The following is an 18928-nucleotide window of genomic DNA, read 5'->3' on the forward strand; positions in this document are numbered from 1 at the left end:
CTAAGGGGAGAAGAGTGATTAAGTTCCTTCCATAGAATAAACAGATTGTAGAATTATGGCTTGAAGGAACCTTGGAAGCCAGCTAGTCCAAGACTCCTATTTTATAGATGAGCATACTGAGTCTCAGAGAAATTAAGTGATTTGCTCAAGGTGACACAGACAATTAAGTGGCAAAGGCAAGATTCCCATTTCAATTCAGTTCAAAACAACATTTATCAAACACTACTTTCAAGGTACTGAATGAATACAAAGCAAAAAATTCCTACCTTCAAGAAGCTTATATTCCAATGGAAGGAGGCTGTGTATACACAGATAAGCAAATAGAAAATATGTACAAGCATATTATAGGGCATTCTTAGCTCTTCCTACACCTAATAACAGAGTTAGGGTGACCAACCCACCAGTGAGAGAAGAATTATACCATGTCCTCAGCTCCTCAATAGTAATGGTAATGGTAATGGTAATGCCATACTTAATGCCTTACATTTGAGAAGTCAATGGAATATAAATATTAGAGGAGGAATTATTTCATTTTGGTTTTGTGTTTCCAGCACCCAACTTTGTGTCTGGCACATAATAGGTGCTTTAAAATTCTTTTTAATTGATTATATAGAGTGTCCTCATCTCCTACCTATTCTTGATGGTGTCCTAAATGGCAGCAACTACCTTTTAGCTGTTTGAAAGGGGAGACCACAGTAGAATAACTTGCCTCTGTCCCCACTGGATTTCTACCAATGAACATCTTGCATAAGGATGTAGCTTCTGAAAGCACTTTCCACACCTTGATCTCCTAATTACTCCAGACTTCTTGAATTCCCAAGGTAGCCTTCATGGCTAGGAACAACCATCTCAGGATCACTCACTGGCTGTGTGTGCTGAGAGAAAGAAACAAAAAGCAGAAGGAATAAACTCCAGGGCATCACAGGATTAAGGAGGTGGATTTTCATTATTAGATGAATCCATGGGTTGGGATGATGATATCCCTTGACCTCTTGCTAAAAGGCATATATGACCAAACAATGTCAGTTGGTCCCTGTGGACCTCCTGATGATCTGAAAGAGTTATGCCAAAGACAATTGACAATTGAGACAGGAAAGGATACCCATTTGGCAATCTTAAAAGGATAAACAACCTTCACTCTCACAAACTCTTCCAATCTTTTCTACATGAGTCTTGGGTCTCTGACAACTCTCCTTTTAATCTCTGGTGAAAAGGAAGTCTTCCTCTTCACCTATCTACAGCAGCAATGATAATACCTACAAGCACATGTGAGTGAGAACCTGTGCTTCTATAGGTGAGTCTGAGACTAGATCTCAAGGCTCGAGCTGTCTTTTTGAATAAGTTAGTGAACAGTGATCCTGAGATGGATATTTCTAGCTTTTAAGACTACCTCGTGAATTTAAGATGTCCATTGTCACTGAGAGGTTGAGCTGTGGGAGCATTTGCTACTTCTGGATGAGCATATGCTTAGCTCACCAGAAATTCTGAACTTTGAGTGAATTGAGTATATGAATTGAGGTGAAAGTGAAATCTATCTATCCAACAATACCACAAATCTCCCAGCAGTCCTTGAAATTGGGGAGAATGTAATAGGAACTATGAATTATTACTTTGTGATTTATGTTCTGGTCAGTACATTTTTCTTGAGCCTGGTATTTTAATCATTTCTTTTGTGGTGTAAAAAACAAAGGGCTATCATATTTGATGCTTATTTTGTGCACATCATATCTTTCTAAAATGTAACTGTTAATTCTTTGTTGAGGGAGACCCTAGATATGAGCCAAATCTAAACTTTAGTTTATTTTCCTGGAATAACTCCAGATGGGGGTAAAATTTGTCTGAGAGTATCAGAAAACCCATTATCCTCCCCCTTATAGGTCAGGCTTCCCCAGAACAAAATCCAAGCCATCTGATTCAGAGCCTGTGTCCCTTGTGAGGGGGTATAGCCCCTGATCCCTAGGTCTTACACAGCAATAACTAAATATGTTTAGGATTATTGTTAAGGTTTCTGTTTTATTATTTAGGCATCATTATTCATAGATTAGTATGCTGTCAAACTAATGTTTCCCCTGGTGGACCATGGGCATAGTGGTTTAACTTACATTGAACTAATACAATCATTATTAAGCTCAGAATTCCCAGACCAATTGGTTTGGATGATTCCTATTAAATATTTCTTTCTCTAGAGAAAAGCTGTGCAATTATTTTGGGAGCTTCCACTTGGCAAGTGCATTAAGACCAAAGATGCTACAGTCCTGACAACCCAGTCTTGGTTGATACATCAGGTTAACAGCTAATAAAAGCTAGAATTGCATATATAGGGGCAAGAGAAGAACTCCCTTCTTCCAATAATCTTAATAGCACAAAAATATTTCAAGAGGGAAAGATGAATAATAAATGGAAGGACAGGACTAGTTTAGTATCACATCACTTGACCTATGATTTGATGGCTATTAAAGATTCTACCATGTACAAAAGAGCAAGGAATCCATTCCAAGCATGGAGGTTACATGTACAAAGGGATAGAAACAGAAAACTGCAACCCTATGGTCAGGGAACAGCTAATAGACCACCAGGACTAGAAGGTATCCTCTTCAAATGGGGCTCCCATAAGTGCCTCATATAGCAAGAACACAAGGAGGCAATCTGATGGCATTCCATAAGAAGAATGGAATTACTGAAGTTAAAAATTCTCAGGCTAATATCCAGGAATCAAGTCCTTCCCAGGCCCAAATCTACAATATGAAGACCAAGTCATTCATCAATCAGTGAGAACAATTCAACTGGCAGAGAAGTTATGTGACTTGCCCAAAGTCACATAACCATTATGTGGCAGAGGCTTATTCCACCATCTTGGCTCTCAGAAGTCTCTTTACTTCCAGAGTCATAACTATCAACCAGGTCTTTCTGATGTTGAGCTCTATCCATGCCTCTCCAATAAGCATTTATTTAGGACCTACTACGTGCCAGACACTGGGATAGATACTGGGAGGAAAAAGACAAAAGCAAAGTAATCACAGCCCTCAACAAGCTCACATTTCAATGGAGACAATATATACTTACGTAGATAGATACAAAACACATAAAGAAGAAATTTTCAGGAGAATGGCACTAGGAACTGGGAGGACCAGGGCAGGTCTCAAAGGTCTTTCTTTGAACAGAATTCTACTATGTAAAGTTGCCTCTAACTCCTAGATTCTACCCTGTCTAAGGGAAATGACCAAACCAAATGCCAAATTTGTATCTTCCCTGTTGCTTCCAGTGGAAGATACCATGAATACACAGAACCTCAACACTGGAAGGGACCTCTGCAGCCACATAGTCTAAACTAAACCTAAATGAGATTCCCCACTACAGAAACAAGCGTGCATGCAGCCTCTACTTAAACAGAGAAGTCCTCAGACTTCAAAAAAAGACTATTCTTTCGGAACAGCTCTAATTCCTGGGATGGTTGATTTGGCAATCCTCCCCTCTCCCCCAACATTAAGCCTAAATTTGTCTCTTTACAATTTCAATTCTAGTTCTGCCCTCTGTGGCAAATAAGATAAGTCTAATCTCTTCTCTAGTGCCTTTCATACATCTAAAATAGCTCTCAAGTCCCCATCTACCCAGATTTTACCGAACCAATAATTTCAGTTCCTTCACCTGATTCTCACATGATATGGCTTCCAGTCCTCTCTCCATGGTGCTCTCCTCTAGATCCTCTCTACCTTCTCAGTGACTCTCCTCAACTGTGCCACCAGAGATGGAACACAATACCCCAGCAATGGTCTGACCTTTCACCCCACTCTAGGGTACAAAATGATAGGAAAACATCTGGAGAGGTAGGAAAGGTGGATGTCACATCTTCCAAAATCTTTTTCTCACCTCTCTTTTTCATAATTAAACAGCCAGGCAAAAGTGAACCTGAGAAGAGGCATGTTTTGCAGTCAGAAAAGTTGCCAGATATTTAGGGGGAAGAATTCTCTTCACAGGGCAAGCAATAAAGTAGATCAAAAGTATGTGTTCAATTTTAACTCTAACAACCTAAAAACCATTATAATAAATCATTTCTCCATGGAAGAATCTCTATATAGATGAAGCTGTCAAAAAAAACTCCATTATATACATAAAGAGTGTTCTATTCTGTACCAAGAAAGAGTAATAAAAAACTAACAGAAGAATGGGGAAGATGAATGAACTCTTCCAGCAGGACTTGGTCAACTCCTAACTAATAAAGGGTCAAAAAAAAAAGAAGATCCTGGAATTAGAGTGTGAGGCAGTTATATTATCTTTGTGATCGAATGTGACCAGGCAACTCCCATCAATATATGTATATACATCCATCCATGGGTTAGAGCATGGTTCTCCTACTCTGACTGCAATTGCTACCAAATTTCAAGATGCCCAGGAAGAATGTAGACTCACTGTAGACTCATAAGATGGAACAGTGAAAAACTAGTCTCAGTGGTGAGGTTGGTGGCTTGGTTCTTTATTTATTAATTTTTTAGTCTTGCTGAGTTACCATGAGCCTCAGCTCTCCACATGTGGTATAAATTTACTGTTCTGTTGAAGATTAATTTCATTCATGAGAACAGTGGCTAAAAAGAATACTCAGTCTCATAGCTGGAAGCAATTTTGATGACACATCTAAATACCAAATGGTACTGAAATATTCATGGAAAATTACTATAAGACATACTCTATGATGAGAAGATTTGGGGAATGATATAAATAAAATAATATGTAAATAAAATAATTTTTATTTATGCTTTTTATGCTTTATTTATGATGCTTTTTATGCTTTTCATCCACAAAAACAGATTCAGATAGGAATCATTTATTACTTAGGTAGGTATTTCTATCTTTCCTGAATGTTAGCCCAAAACACTTCAAAATTACTTTGTCAACAGGGGCATTTACAGTGCATATAGCACTAGACTCAGAGTTAGTATGACATGGGCTTGAATTCTGGGTCGATATTTTCTATCTGTGAGACTTTGGGCTTGTCACAACTACTGTAAGCTTTAGTTTGATCACCTGTAAAGTGATAACAATAATAGCACCTAAGTTGTAGTGAAGTTCAAATGTGATAATGTGTGCAAAATGCTTTACAAATTTACAGTGGCTATACAAGGTGTCCCAAAAGTTTTAGTGCTGTTTTAAGTTTTGATATTCAGCTTAAAACTACACTAAGCTTTTTTTTATTATCTTCATAAATTTTTGCTATTGTATGATTTATCACTTAGGATTTAATAACTTACTGCACCAATATTTTTGGGACACCCTATATCAATTCTTGCTATTATTAACAAATTATTATTATAAGTTACTAAGGTAAAAACCTATTTTCCTAATTACCACTCTCTGCTCCCACTTACCCATCCATATCAGTCCCACCTCATCAAAATTCCTGTCCCCAGCCTTCCCAAACCCTTTCATTATACCCTCTGGAACCCCCAATCTATGTTTAACAAAATACCCTCCAGGTTAGACTTAAACCATACCTTACAATTTAATTTGTAAATTTTATGTTTACTAATATGTGTGTGTGTTATTTTCCTCCTCTTTGAAGCTCTTTGTGGGAAGCTCTTTGCTCTTTGTAGGAAGAGAATACTTTCTTTGTGCATTTGTACTCCCAACACAGTGCTTGCAAAGCAAGTATTTAATGAATGCTTATTAAATTGGGAGTTATCTTTCTAATGTCAGAAGCACACACACACACACACACACACACACACACACACACACACACACATAAACAAATTTTTCCTGTGATCAACCAAAATCAGCTACAATTAGTGCTCTCTGTCCCAGATAGTTCGTCTCAGCAATGGCCCAGAGCCTTTTCCCTCACCTCACCATCAAGTATTCCAGTTTCTCTAGTACCCCACCCATGGACAGCTCCTCTTTCTCAGCGATCTCTCAGAGCACCCAACACTCCACCAGTTTCTTAAGCCTCACTCCAGCATTCTGTCTTCTACTCACTGCTCCACCTTAGGAACATATCTTTTATTCATGAATTGCTCCTATATACTTAACTTCCCCTCTGTAATATTGTTTCCCTGTCATCATTGGTGGGAGGGGGGCATGGAGAATCAACTAATATTAGGTAGGCTATGCTTATAGTTCAAGTCATTGACACTGTTCAAATGGCAGCCAGCATACAATAAACAACAGTAAGGGATTTATGGCCCAAACATTTCAAATCTAAATGTACTTATTTATTGCAGCCATTTCAATCCTGACACAAAGGTTTATAGTGTATTTGAGGGGGAGAAAGGGTCTATATACTCCTGGTTTCTAACAGTAAGCCCCTTTTTAGTAAGGGAGGCTTTTGTTTGTTATTGTATCATCAGAGCAGTAGTATCAAACAGAAATAGAAAAGATCTCTGGGGGCTGCACATTAACTTAGAAAATCACAAATTAATATTATCTATATTTTATATATTGCTATTTATTCTGTTAAACCTGTCCCAATTGCATTTGAATCTGATACAGGCCACACTGGGAATTTTGAAGGAGACTGAGAGTTTGACACTTCTATGTCAGAGATCAACAAAATATCTGGTTCATGGGGATAGGGACTAATGTAAATTTATTGTTGTAGAAAGCTGAAAACAATGACAATCTACTTATATAGGTTCACATTTTCTCTGCAATTCATAGGCTTAGATTGTTGCCCAAAGTACTTAATCATTCAATGACTTGCCCAGGATCTGCATGTCTCAGAGGTGGCAATTGACCTCAATTCTTCATGATTTTAAGGGATAGTGCTCTGCTGACTATATCTGCCTCTTACCTGGCACATAAGCAGGTATTTAATAAATGTTATTGAATTGGATTGAATTACATTCTAGTATTATCACCCTTAATTAAAATGCTATCTGAATAATACCTATATAAAACATCAATTTCATGAAAAAAATTAGTGAAAGTGGTTTGGGTAGACTCAATAATGAGGTGATAGGATTTCAAAGGGACTTTATCACTAAACCCTACCCAACCCAACTACTATTATACAAATACAGTAGCTAAAGCCTAGGGAGGAGAAATGATTTGTCCAAGATCACACAGCTGAGAAAGTATGACAAATATGGTGTCCTCTGATGCCAGAGTGAGAGTTCATTATATTACATTGCATCGCTATTCTTAAGACTGTGTTAAAAAGTGAAAAATAAAAATTGTGTCTGTGTAATGGCAAACTAATCAATAGATTCAAACAATTGATCACTTGGACTGAGGGAATTGGTCTAATACATGTTGTATTGATAATGCATTTTTGCTTATTGTTAATGCAATTTTGTTTCTTAATGGGAAGATCTTTCCTATCCATTAATAGGCCCATATGACCTGCTTAAGTCACATGGAAACCTGAGTCACATAAGTCAGGTCACATGGAACAGGAAGAGGCAGATCTGGAGCAGAGCTGAGAGGAAATTGACCAGAACAGTCAGAACTGAGGGAGAAAGAGCAAACAAATACCTGGCTAGCAAGAATGAGAGAGCTTATTTGTGATTTTGTTTAAGAGCTGGTTTGTGGGAAACCTAACAGAGGGAAGGCTTGGGGATGTATTGCCCTCTGCATTGTTATCTTCTATAGATTTTTTTTGTTACTATGAGGGATTCAGTTTTCCGGTGTCTGAATAAATGTTTTGGTTCTGTCTTCCATGTATAGAATCTGTTGTATTTCATGATTCAGAACTGTGCTGGTGTATTCATGGCCACTATAGGCACTGTGAAGATTACACTGGCACTACACATGTAGACAAAGCAAACTACCATTATGTGTAATTTTCCCAGTTTTTAGTCAATTATGATGTCATAAAGAGAACAGAAACTAATTTAAACATAAAGTTTTTTTACATGAATTGCTTACTTGATTCTCCTCTGCTTCTTATTGTTATCTGTCTTTCATAAGTCTTTCAAAGCTTAGCTGAACTTGGCACCAAAAACACAAGCCCTGAGATAAATTCATCTAAACTGAAGATAAGACCTTCTATTGGCAAGCAAAAATAAAGAATAGAAACTCCATAGGACCTATTCCACCAGTACCATGGACCTCTAGGCCATTAATATTCAGCTTCTCTGTCCCATTTCCTAATTTTTTGTCAGATGGGAGGAGTGATGAAGAGACTGTGAAACTCATTTCCATCATCAGGAATTTTTTTTAAAAACTGCATACCATGTCCAATATCTCTTCCTTCTTAGTTGCAGCATTTCTGGGTTGAATACATCAATAATATGAAAATAATCTCATAGGATTTAGAGTGGAAGGAATGTTAAAGACATCTTGTGTAATCCTCTCATTTTACAAATGAGGAAACTAAGGCTCAGAAAGAAAGGAAGGGAATTCCCCAAGGTCATCTGGATAGCAACATAACAGAATCTGAGTTGAATCTAGATCCACTAGCTCCAAATTCAACTCTGTTCCCTGTATATCAATAAAATTTCTCTTTTCTCCAAATCCTGTTTTGATCCTTTCTTCCCCTTCCTACTACAGAATAATTTTCCAATCAAAAAACCCTATCATCTCTTCTCTTCTGTTTTTAATCCCTTTCCACACCCTTCACATTCCTCATACCACCTCCCTATTAGGCACCAATCATATCTTTCTCCAACCTCAACCCTTTGCTCTTAGTCTGACTGATAGTCAATCCTTGTCAATTAATACAATTATCAAATATCTACCTTGTGCAAAGCTCTGTGTTCATTGGTCTCCAATATATTCAAAATTAAAGTATTATCTGGTCATATTTAACCTCCTTCTAGGTCATTTTTTAAAAACAAACTATTTTAGGTAGAAAAAAATTTAAAGTCTAAAGGAATAAAACTAAAATGGTGAAATAATGGGTAATGGGTGTGACATTCTGAGGTATCTCTTGCCTGGCAACCCCTCAAATTATGCCACATAAGCTACCACCTATTGGCTAGACCTCTCCCCTCACTTCTGCTTTTTCTTCCATGATTCTTCTTTATCTGGGAGTTAGGAACAGGAGAAAACTCAAAAAGAGCCCTTCTGGGACATCTGTATTCTCAGGGTTGGTATCTCTTAATAGTCTCCATGTTAGCACAGTCTGCCAACTTACAGTTTGCAACAGCTATGAAGAGCATTGAGAAGTTCAACAACTTGCTCATACCTACCAAGGAAGTATCAGAGGCAAAATCTGAACTTTGGTCTTGCAGATTCCTAATGCCACACTAAACCAAGTGGATCAAATTCTACATGAATGATGGTGGAGTAGGAAGACACATATGCTAGCTCCAAACCCACAGACCATAAATTACCTGTAAAGAAGAACTCCCAACAAATTCAGGAGCAGCAGAAGCCATAGAACAACAGAGTGGAGGAGATTTCTGTTCCAGAGAGCCTTGAAAAACTGACCCGAAAAGTCCATCGAGCACCAGACCCGGAGTGGAGCCTAGCCCTGCCTTGGCTGTGCAGCACTGAGGGGAGTAGATCTGAGCAGGCTTCAGGGACAGAATCTCTGGCAGCCGCACAGGTCCCTCCATCCACAGGTGACAAAGGTTGGTGAGAGAGTCTTTTTGGGTGGTCAAGAGGGGAGTGGGATATCCCCGTGGCTCGGGCTCCCTCGGGAGGCAGCAGTGGGGGTGGTAGTGGACAGGGGTTCCCAAAGCAGGCAGGAGTTCAGATCCATTGTTGAAGGTCTCCACATAAACCCCCTGAGGGAAATGAGCCCCATGAGGCGGCCCTGCCCCCACCTGAGCAGCTGAACTTAATCTCACACTGAATAGTAGCCCTGCCCCCGCCCAAAGCCCTGAGGCTGGGAAGCAGCATTTGAATCTCAGACCCCAAGCTCTGGCTGAGAGGATCTGGAGGCCAGGTGGGTGTGAAGAGGAAGCTCAGAAGTCAAGTCACTAGCTGGGAAAATGGCCAGAAAAGGGAAAAAAAAATAAGACCATAGAAGGTTACTTTCTTAGTGAACAGATATCTCCTCCCTTCCTTTCTGATGAGGAAGAATAATGCTTACCATCAGGGAAAGATGTAGAAATCAAGGCTTCTGTATCCCAAACATCCAAAAGAAATATTCCATGGACTCAGGCCATGGAAGAACTCAAAAAGGATTTTGAAAATCAAGTTAGAGAGGTGGAGGAAAAACTGGGAAGAGAAATGAGAGAGATGCAAGAAAAGCATGAAAAGCAGGTCAACACCTTGCCAAAGGAGACCCAAAAAAATGCTGAAGAAAATAACACCTTGAAAAATAGGCTAACTCAATTGGCAAAAGAGGTTCAAAAAGCCAATGAGGAGAAGAATGCTTTCAAAAGCAGAATTAGCCAAATGGAAAAGGAGGTTCAAAAGCTCACTGAAGAAAATAGTTCTTTCAAAATTAGAATGGAACAGATGGAGGCTAATGACTTTATGAGAAACCAAGAAATCACAAAACAAAACCAAAAGAATGAAAAAATGGAAGAGAATGTGAAATATCTCATTGGAAAAACAACGGACCTGGAAAATAGGTAGAGGAGAGACAATTTAAAAATTATGGGCCTACCTGAAAGCCATGATCAAAAAAAGAGCCTAGACATCATCTTTCATGAAATTATCGAGGAAAACTGCCCTGAGATTCTAGAACCAGAGGGCAAAATAATTATCCAAGGAATCCACAGATCACTGCCTGAAAGAGATCCAGAAAGAGAAACTCCTAGGAACATTGTGGCCAAATTCCAGAGTTCCCTGGTCAAGGAGAAAATACTGCAAGCAGCTAGAAAGAAACAATTCAAGTATTGTGGAAATACAATCAGGATAACACAAGATCTAGCAGCTTCTACATTAAGGGATCGAAGGGCATGGAATAGGATATTCCAGAAGTCAAAGGAACTAGGACTAAAACCAAAAATCACCTACCCAGCAAAACTGAGTATAATACTTCAGGGGAAAAAATAGTCTTTCAATGAAATTGAGGACTTTCAAGCATTCTTGATGAAAAGACCAGAGCTGAAAAGAAAATTTGACTTTCAAACACAAGAATGAAGAGAAGCATGAAAAGATAAACAGCAAAGAGAAGTCATAAGGGACTTACTAAAGTTGAACTGTTTACATTCCTACATGGAAAGACAATATTTGTAACTCTTGAAGCATTTCAGTATCTGGGTAGTGGGTGGGATTACACACACACACACACACACACACACACACAGCACAGAGTGAATTGAATAGGATGGGATCATATCTTTAAAAAATGAAATTAAGCAGTGAGAGAAAAATACATTGGGAGGAGAAAGGGAAAAATGGAATGCGGCAAATTATCTCTCATAAAAGAGGCAAGCATAAGACTTTTTAGTGGAGGGAAAAAGAGGAGAGGTGAGAGAAAAACATGAAGTTTACTCTCCACTAAAGGAAGGAATAAAATGCACACTCATTTTGGTATAAAAACCTATCTTACAATACAGGAAAGTGGGGGAGAAGGGGATAAGCAGGGTGGGGGGGGGTGATGGAAGGGAGGGCAATGGGAGGAGGGAGCAATTTGAAGTCAACACTTGGGAAAGGACAGGATCCAAAGAGAGAATAGAAGCAATGGGAGGCAGGATAGGATGGAGGGAAATATAGTTAGTCTTACAGAACACGACTATTATGGAAGTCATTTGCAAAACTACACAGATATGGCCTATATTGAATTGCTTGCCTTCCAAAGGGAATGGGTGGGGAGGGACGAATGAAGAGAAGTTGGAGCTCAAAGTTTTAGGAACGACTGTTGAGTAGTGTTCTTGCATACAACTAGGAAATAAGAAATACAGGCAATGTGGTATAGAAAGTTACCTGGCCCTACAGGACAAAAGAGAAGATGGGGACAAGGGAAGGGAGGGATGATAGAAGAGAGGGCAGATTGGTGATAGGGGCAACTAGAATGCTCGGTGTTCTGGGGTGGGGGGAGGGGATAAATGGGGAGAAAATTTATAACCCAAAATTTTGTGAAAATGAATGTTAAAAGTTAAATAAATTAATTTTAAAAAATTTCTATATGAACTACAGAATGCCTACCTGCAGTTTGCCATACAATGCTCATTATTCCTCCTCTAGGAACACTGGCTATCCGCCATACCTGGTACACACTCTTCTCTCACTCTGCTCCTCAGTTTTCCTGGCTTCCTTCAAGATTCAGCTCCAATCCTACCTTTGTCTGACAGCCTTTTCTAATCTCCCAGTGTGGGGGAAGGGAGGTACTAGACCCTTCTCCTCGGAGACTGGTATTTCTACTCTCTACATATCTTGCATGGACATAGTTATTTATATATGAGCTCCTCTTTTTGTCTTTCTCTGAATCTTCAACTCTTACCACACTGCCTGGAACATAGTAACCACTTTATAAATGCTCACTGACTGACTTCAAGGTTTGCAAAGTCCTTTACATATATTATCTCATTTGATCCTTACATCAACCCTATAAGTTAGTTGCTCTAGTTATTCCCATTTTACATCTGAGGAAACTGAGACTAAAAAGGTTTAGTGATATATCCAGGATCACACAGCTAGTACCCAGACTCAGGTTATCATAACTCCAGGCCCAGCCTTCTATACACCACACCACCCAGTTGCCTTATTCTTACTGTCCCCATGGTCCCACATGCAAATTTTGCCTGGGGAAGAGCCCTACAGCAGGACAGTGACCTCCCCAGGCCTGAATACTAGACCTCTCTTAAAGCCATCTAAGCTCTCATTATTTTTCTTTTTTTTTCATAGTTTACTTTTAATATTACAATTAAAATGCATTAAGACCTCTAGATCTTTTATTTTTTCAGATAAACCATATAGTCACAGTGTCCTCATCTCCTGATTGCTTTCTTTGACAGAGAAAACAAAATGTGAATTGAGTATCTCTGTCTTCTCTACTTTATCATTATCCCATCCACTCCAAATAGCAGACTGATTTCTTCAGGAAGGCCTGAATTCAAATCTAGCCTCAGACACTTACTACTTGTGTGACCCTGGGCAAATCATTTAACTCTGCTTGCCTCAGTTTCTCATCTGTCAAATGAGATGTAGAAGGAGATGGCAAACCACTCCAGTATCTCTGCCAAGAAAACCCCAAATGTGGTCCTAAAGACTTGAACACAATTGAAACAATTCAGCAACAATAACAGCAGATTTTTGTTGGCCTATAGATTCAACTAGATGACGTCCAAGGTCCCTTCTGAGTTTGAAATTGTATCATCTTATCTGATACTCACAACAAACCTGGGATTTCCTATCAATACCAACATTCCCATTTTACAGATGAGGAAATCCTATCTAAGAGAAGTTAAGGGACTTGCCCATGGTCATACAGCTCATGAGCATTAGAGGCTGGATTCAAACCTGTCTCTCCTGGCTACAGCATGCTGATTCTCCTAAAATTTAAGTGGCCTGAGATCAGAGACTCCATTGTCTCAGTCTTTGTCTCCTCAGTATCTTGCTCAAAATAGGTGCTTGATTATTACTGAATTAACTTGAATTGTCTCTTGCCTGGTTCAAGACACTAAGCTATGATTTCAGACTCTCTTAAGATGCCATCTAGCTTGGGAATTCTATCCTTCTACCAACTTCCTCCTTTCTCCACCTATAGAACCACACTGTACCTATATAATGAAAGCAGATAGGAAATACAAACTTGAGTCTTGCCTTAAGGAAGTGCAAATTGTAAAGGATTGTTCAATATGAATCTCTAGCCTGCCTAGGTTAGGACTATCTTAAATTACATGATCTTCCCTCCCCTCTCCAAAAAAAAAAAAATCTTCTTCCCTCATGACGAGTCAGCCTAGAATAGTGGATAGAGGGATGGATTGGGAAATAGAGTCAAATCCCATTTATTATGTTTATTATTAGTGTCACTACAAGAAAATCCCATATCCTCTCTAAACTTTAGGCAATCTCCCCAGACTTATCTACTGTCTTATAAGTGTGTTGCTATAAATTGTCATATTGATCTCTTGTATTACATGTAGTGTGGTATAGTGATTACAGAACAAGCCTTGAAAACAGGAAGACTTCTCTGACACATGCTCACTGTGTGACCCTGGACAAGCACTTAACTTCTCACTCAGTGTCCAAGGCAATTCTCTGACTATAAGCTGCAAAGAAGAGGTCAACCTTAATCAGTGAAGGAGCTTGCTTGCCTAGAAGTTTCCTACACCAAGAAAATGAGAGATCTGGTCCCCATTCCTATACTTATTGTCTACTAACTGATACTTCAAATTCAAATGCCTGAACCTCCTCCTTTTAGCTTACAGCTTGACCTTAAAGTGTAAATGTCCCTATGAAAATAATAAAATTATCAATATTCATGCAAGCCTTAATATAAATAAAAGATGTGAGTTGATTTTGATGGGAGGAAGGAGAAAGTATGGGGAGGGGAGGAAAGAGTACATTAGAAAATGAAATGCTGTTTGTAAGAGACTCCAGAAAATAAAAAACATATAGGTCAACTTATTATTTAGACAAAAAAAGCAACATGGTATAGTCGATGAAGAGATGACCTCAGAATCAGGAAATGCCGGGTTCAAGTCTTCCCTCTGACACATGGGTATTGGAAGCCCTGGGTTCAAGTCTACACATATGGATTGTATGAAACTTGGCAAGTTTTTTAACCTTTCAGTCTTTCAAGTATCTCTCTAAGAGTCATGGAGATGGCAACAACCAGCATTGCTAGTGAGAGTTTTTCACCAGGAAATCATAGATCTAAAAGAAATAACAATTAAGGTTAACTTAGAATTCAGTGTTTGGATGATGCAGATGAGCTGCCCTTCTTATTACTCAGTCCTCCAGACAAGTCTGTGAAGCAAAAGACCTCAACTTTTAATCTTCCCCAGTAAGCAGCAGACAAGAGAAATGCTTCCTCTCTCTCAAATCATGTCTTCGTTTTGGGATTTTTTTCCCTTCTCTAACTAATAGCCAGTGAGAACACCATTCCTTTTGCCAATGATCCCTTAGATCTTCAGAAATCAATTCTTTCTAAACTTCTAAATCACCTTACTCCATCCACAGAGGTTAGGGAATGAATTGGACAAATGGAAACACAAGTCATCCAAGTAAACACTTTTTTAAAAAAGCTTTTCAAAGAGCCAGGAGATTACAGCAATGTGAATTGGGGGAATGGATGTCTGGCTGTAGGTGGATAGGAATAGGGAGAGACAGCCATAAGGGAAGGATAAAAATGTATTGCCTTGCCTAAGGAAAATAATGAAAACCCTAGGGTTCCCAGGAAGCTTAGAACATCCCCTATCTTCTTTGACACAAGCCTGAAATACCTACCCACCTGTCTGCTGCCTCTTTGAATTCCTTCAGAACTCAAAGCAAATGCCATCTGTTACACCAGACCTTTACTATTTGTATTTTCCTTGTATTTGTTTATATGTGTACACTTTAAACCAATAGAATACAGTCTCTTTTGGGGCAGGAACCATCTCACTTTTGTTTCTGAATTCAAAGCATCAAGCACAGTGCTTGTGAAAGACAAACACAATAAATTATTGTATGAATTAAGGAATCAATAAATGAATATATCAATAAGGATTTCTTGTGTACCTAATCCGCTAGCCACTGTAAAAACTACAGAGAAATATGTAATAATTGCTAATTTTATATAATACATATCCCAGCTTCTCCCTTCCTCCAAAACCTTTCCTTACTACCTATCATTCCCTCAGCCAAACTCTGGGGAGAAAGCTATAACTATCTCTATTTATCCTCCTCTGCCTCAGTACTCAACCCTTTCATTTCTGGCTTCTGACCTCATCCCTCAGTTTTTCTCTCCAAATTTGCCAATACTCTCTAAATTGCCAAATGAGGTGTTATTCTCTCAGTACCTATCCTTTTGGACCTCTCTGGATCATTTGACACTATTGACCACTCTCTTCTCTCTAGATTATCAAAATACTATTCTCTGCTAGCTCTCCTCCTGTGCTTTCTAACTACTCCATTTCAGTCTCCTTTGCCACGATCATCCAAATCATGCCTCCTGTTTGCCAATGCTCTGCCTAGGCCCCCCTTTTCTTTCTCTATTCTCTCTCAATGATCTCAGAGATTGAAATATCATGTCCAAGTTAGTGACTCATAGCTCCATATATCCAGTCCCCATATCTCTCTTGAGCTTCAGTCTCTCATAATTAGTTACTTACTGAACATTCCAAACAGAATGACCTAGGCATCCCAAAACAGAATTCATTATCTTCCTCCCAAAACCAATCCCTATTCCAAATTTTCCCAATTTCTGTTGAAGGCATCATCATTCCTCTAGTCTTTTACCTTCCTTAACAATTTCTCTCTCATCTCCCACATGCAACTGAGATGCCAAATCTTATCATTTCTGCCCTCATGACATCTGACCTCTTCTCTCTACTCACACAATCATTACTTTTACTCAGACCCTCATCACCTCTCACCTATGTTACAGCAGTCTCCTAATTGAGCTCTCTGACTCAAGACTTTGTTCACTCCAGTTCATTCTTCACAAACTTCCAAAGTGATAATCCTCAAACTCAGATATGTCACTCTCCAGAGCCCTTAATTCAAGAGTCTTGGGTACAGCAATGTTTCCAGCCCAGTGCACTCAGCCATCATCCTGGAGATGCAGTCAGTTAACTACTTCTGCAGGTGCTACAGCCATGGCTCCTGAAGACTGAGACAAGGAAATTATTGCCACCAAAACCCTTGTCATTGTCAAATGGTTCAATGGAAACTGATATGATTTTATCGGTGGAAGTGACATTAAATAAGAACTACTACTATCTACCAAAAGCCATGGGTCTTTTTCAATTGACTTGCAGCTGAAACCTTCCCTATATGTATCTGCCCCATTAGAATGGGAGCTCCTTGAGAGCAGAGGCTGCCTTATCTTTCTATTCATATCCCAGCATTTGTCATTATTATGAACATTTTGGTTATTGTTGTTGATTCATTTCAGTTATATTCAACTATTTGTGACCCTATTTGGGGTATTCTTAGCAAAGATACTGGAGTGTTTTGCCATTTCCTTCTCCAGCTCATTTTACAAATGAGGAAACTGAGACAAAGAGGACTAAGTGACTTGTTCAGGGTCACACAGGGTTTTAACTCATGATGATGAGTCTTCCTGATTCCAAGCCCCATGTTCTATCTACCTCTTTACTTTACTTCTAGTAAGCACTTAATTAGTTTATATTCCTACTCAGCCAACCTCAGAGGCTCTCTATCTCCTCTAAAATAAAGTAAATCTCTTCTACTCTTCACAGCCAAGCACCAATTTATTTTTCCCTACTTACTACACATTATTCTCCCTCTTTTACCCTGAAATCCAGCCAGACTGGCCTTGCCTTCTCTCTGTTCCTCATACATAATATTTCATCTCTAACCTCTGTGCCTTTACCCTGGCTGTCCCCTATGCCTGACACGTCTTCTCTCCCCACCTCAACCTCATAGAATATCTTTCTTACCTCGACACAGCTCAGGCATCTCCTGTGAAATAAAACCTTTCCTGATTCCCACAACTGTTACTAAGTACCTTCCCTTCCAAACTACATTGTATATTTTAATATTATTCTATTTATTACATATATGCATTTATGTTATATATATGTGTGTATAGAGAGAGCAAACATGTAAGTGTGTGTGTCTATATACATATAAATATATTTATATATTCTGTATAAACTTGTATACTTACTTGTTCACCTCATTATACTACAAAATCCTTGAGAGCAGGGAATTATTTCATTTTCTGTCTTTATAACCCTAGTACCTAGTACAATATCTGGCACATAATAGATCCTTAATAGATACTTGTTTTATCATATATATACACAGAATAAATACAAGAGAGTTAAAGTTACTACTAATAATTGGTAACTAATTAATATTCATTGAGTTCATGTGAGCTTAATTCTTGCGACTTTCCTGAACTCTTTCACGTATATGATTTAACCACTAAAAGAAAAATGTGCAGAAATATAAAATTAGAGACCTGGGGTTAGAATCCCAGTTCTTCTGCTTACTGGCCATATGACCCTGCAGTACCCACCTCTAAACCAGTGTCCTCCTTGGTAAAATGAGAACACTGAATCTCTGAGGTTTGTGCTAGTTCTAGACAAGCTCTAAGTAAGAACAAGCGCAAGGCAAGTTTGAGGATGTTAAAAATATCCATCCAGTTCTAGTCACTTTAGATGAGAGAGGCTCTTTAAGGTAGAACCTATCCATCCCCCAGCCCCTCTTCACCCCTACCCCCAAGTAGAACTCACCAGCCCCAGGTAGATCATACTTGAGCAGCCTCAGAGTTAGGTAGTAAAAATAGCCCAATTTATTCCAATAGATCTGTGATCTCACTGATTGGAATTCTCCCTCCAAAGATGCAGGTCATAGCCCATCTATGTTTGTCTAATATGGATGACTCTTGCCTATGTCTCCTCAATAAATTCAGGATAGGAAGTCTATCCAGTATGCTAGTCACCCTTCTTGAGTTCTCTTGACATCAGTGAGCTCTGTGGTCCTTTGAGCAATACTCATTTTTAGCTCACAGGGCTTAGATTTCAAAAAAAGGATGTTAGAGCTAATAGCTAACACTTGTGCAACATGAAGCCATCTAGTCAAACTCTGTCATTTTACAGATGAAGAAACTGAAGCTGTGAGACGTTAATTGATTTGCCCAAGATCTCATAGGTAGTATCTGAGTCAGGATTCACACTCAGATCTTCTCCACCACAAGTCCAGAGCTCTATTTAGTGCACTGTAGTCTCTCTCTGAACAAAAGGCATTCTTCATCCATCTATTTTTTCCTGTTTGGATAGTTAAGACAAACACTTTTGAGTAATTATAGATTTCTTCCATGAGTGAAGCAAATAGAAAAAAAAGACCAATTTATTACATGACAAATGGCTTTGAAAGACTTATGAACTCTGACAAATGCAATAATCATGATTCCAGAGGATCATTCAGAAAGTATGCTACTCTCTTCCTAACAGAAAGGATACAGACTCAGAGCAAA

This window comes from Notamacropus eugenii, chromosome 1 (genome assembly GCF_028372415.1).
Source record: "Notamacropus eugenii isolate mMacEug1 chromosome 1, mMacEug1.pri_v2, whole genome shotgun sequence".
Classification (NCBI taxonomy): Eukaryota; Metazoa; Chordata; class Mammalia; order Diprotodontia; family Macropodidae; genus Notamacropus; species Notamacropus eugenii.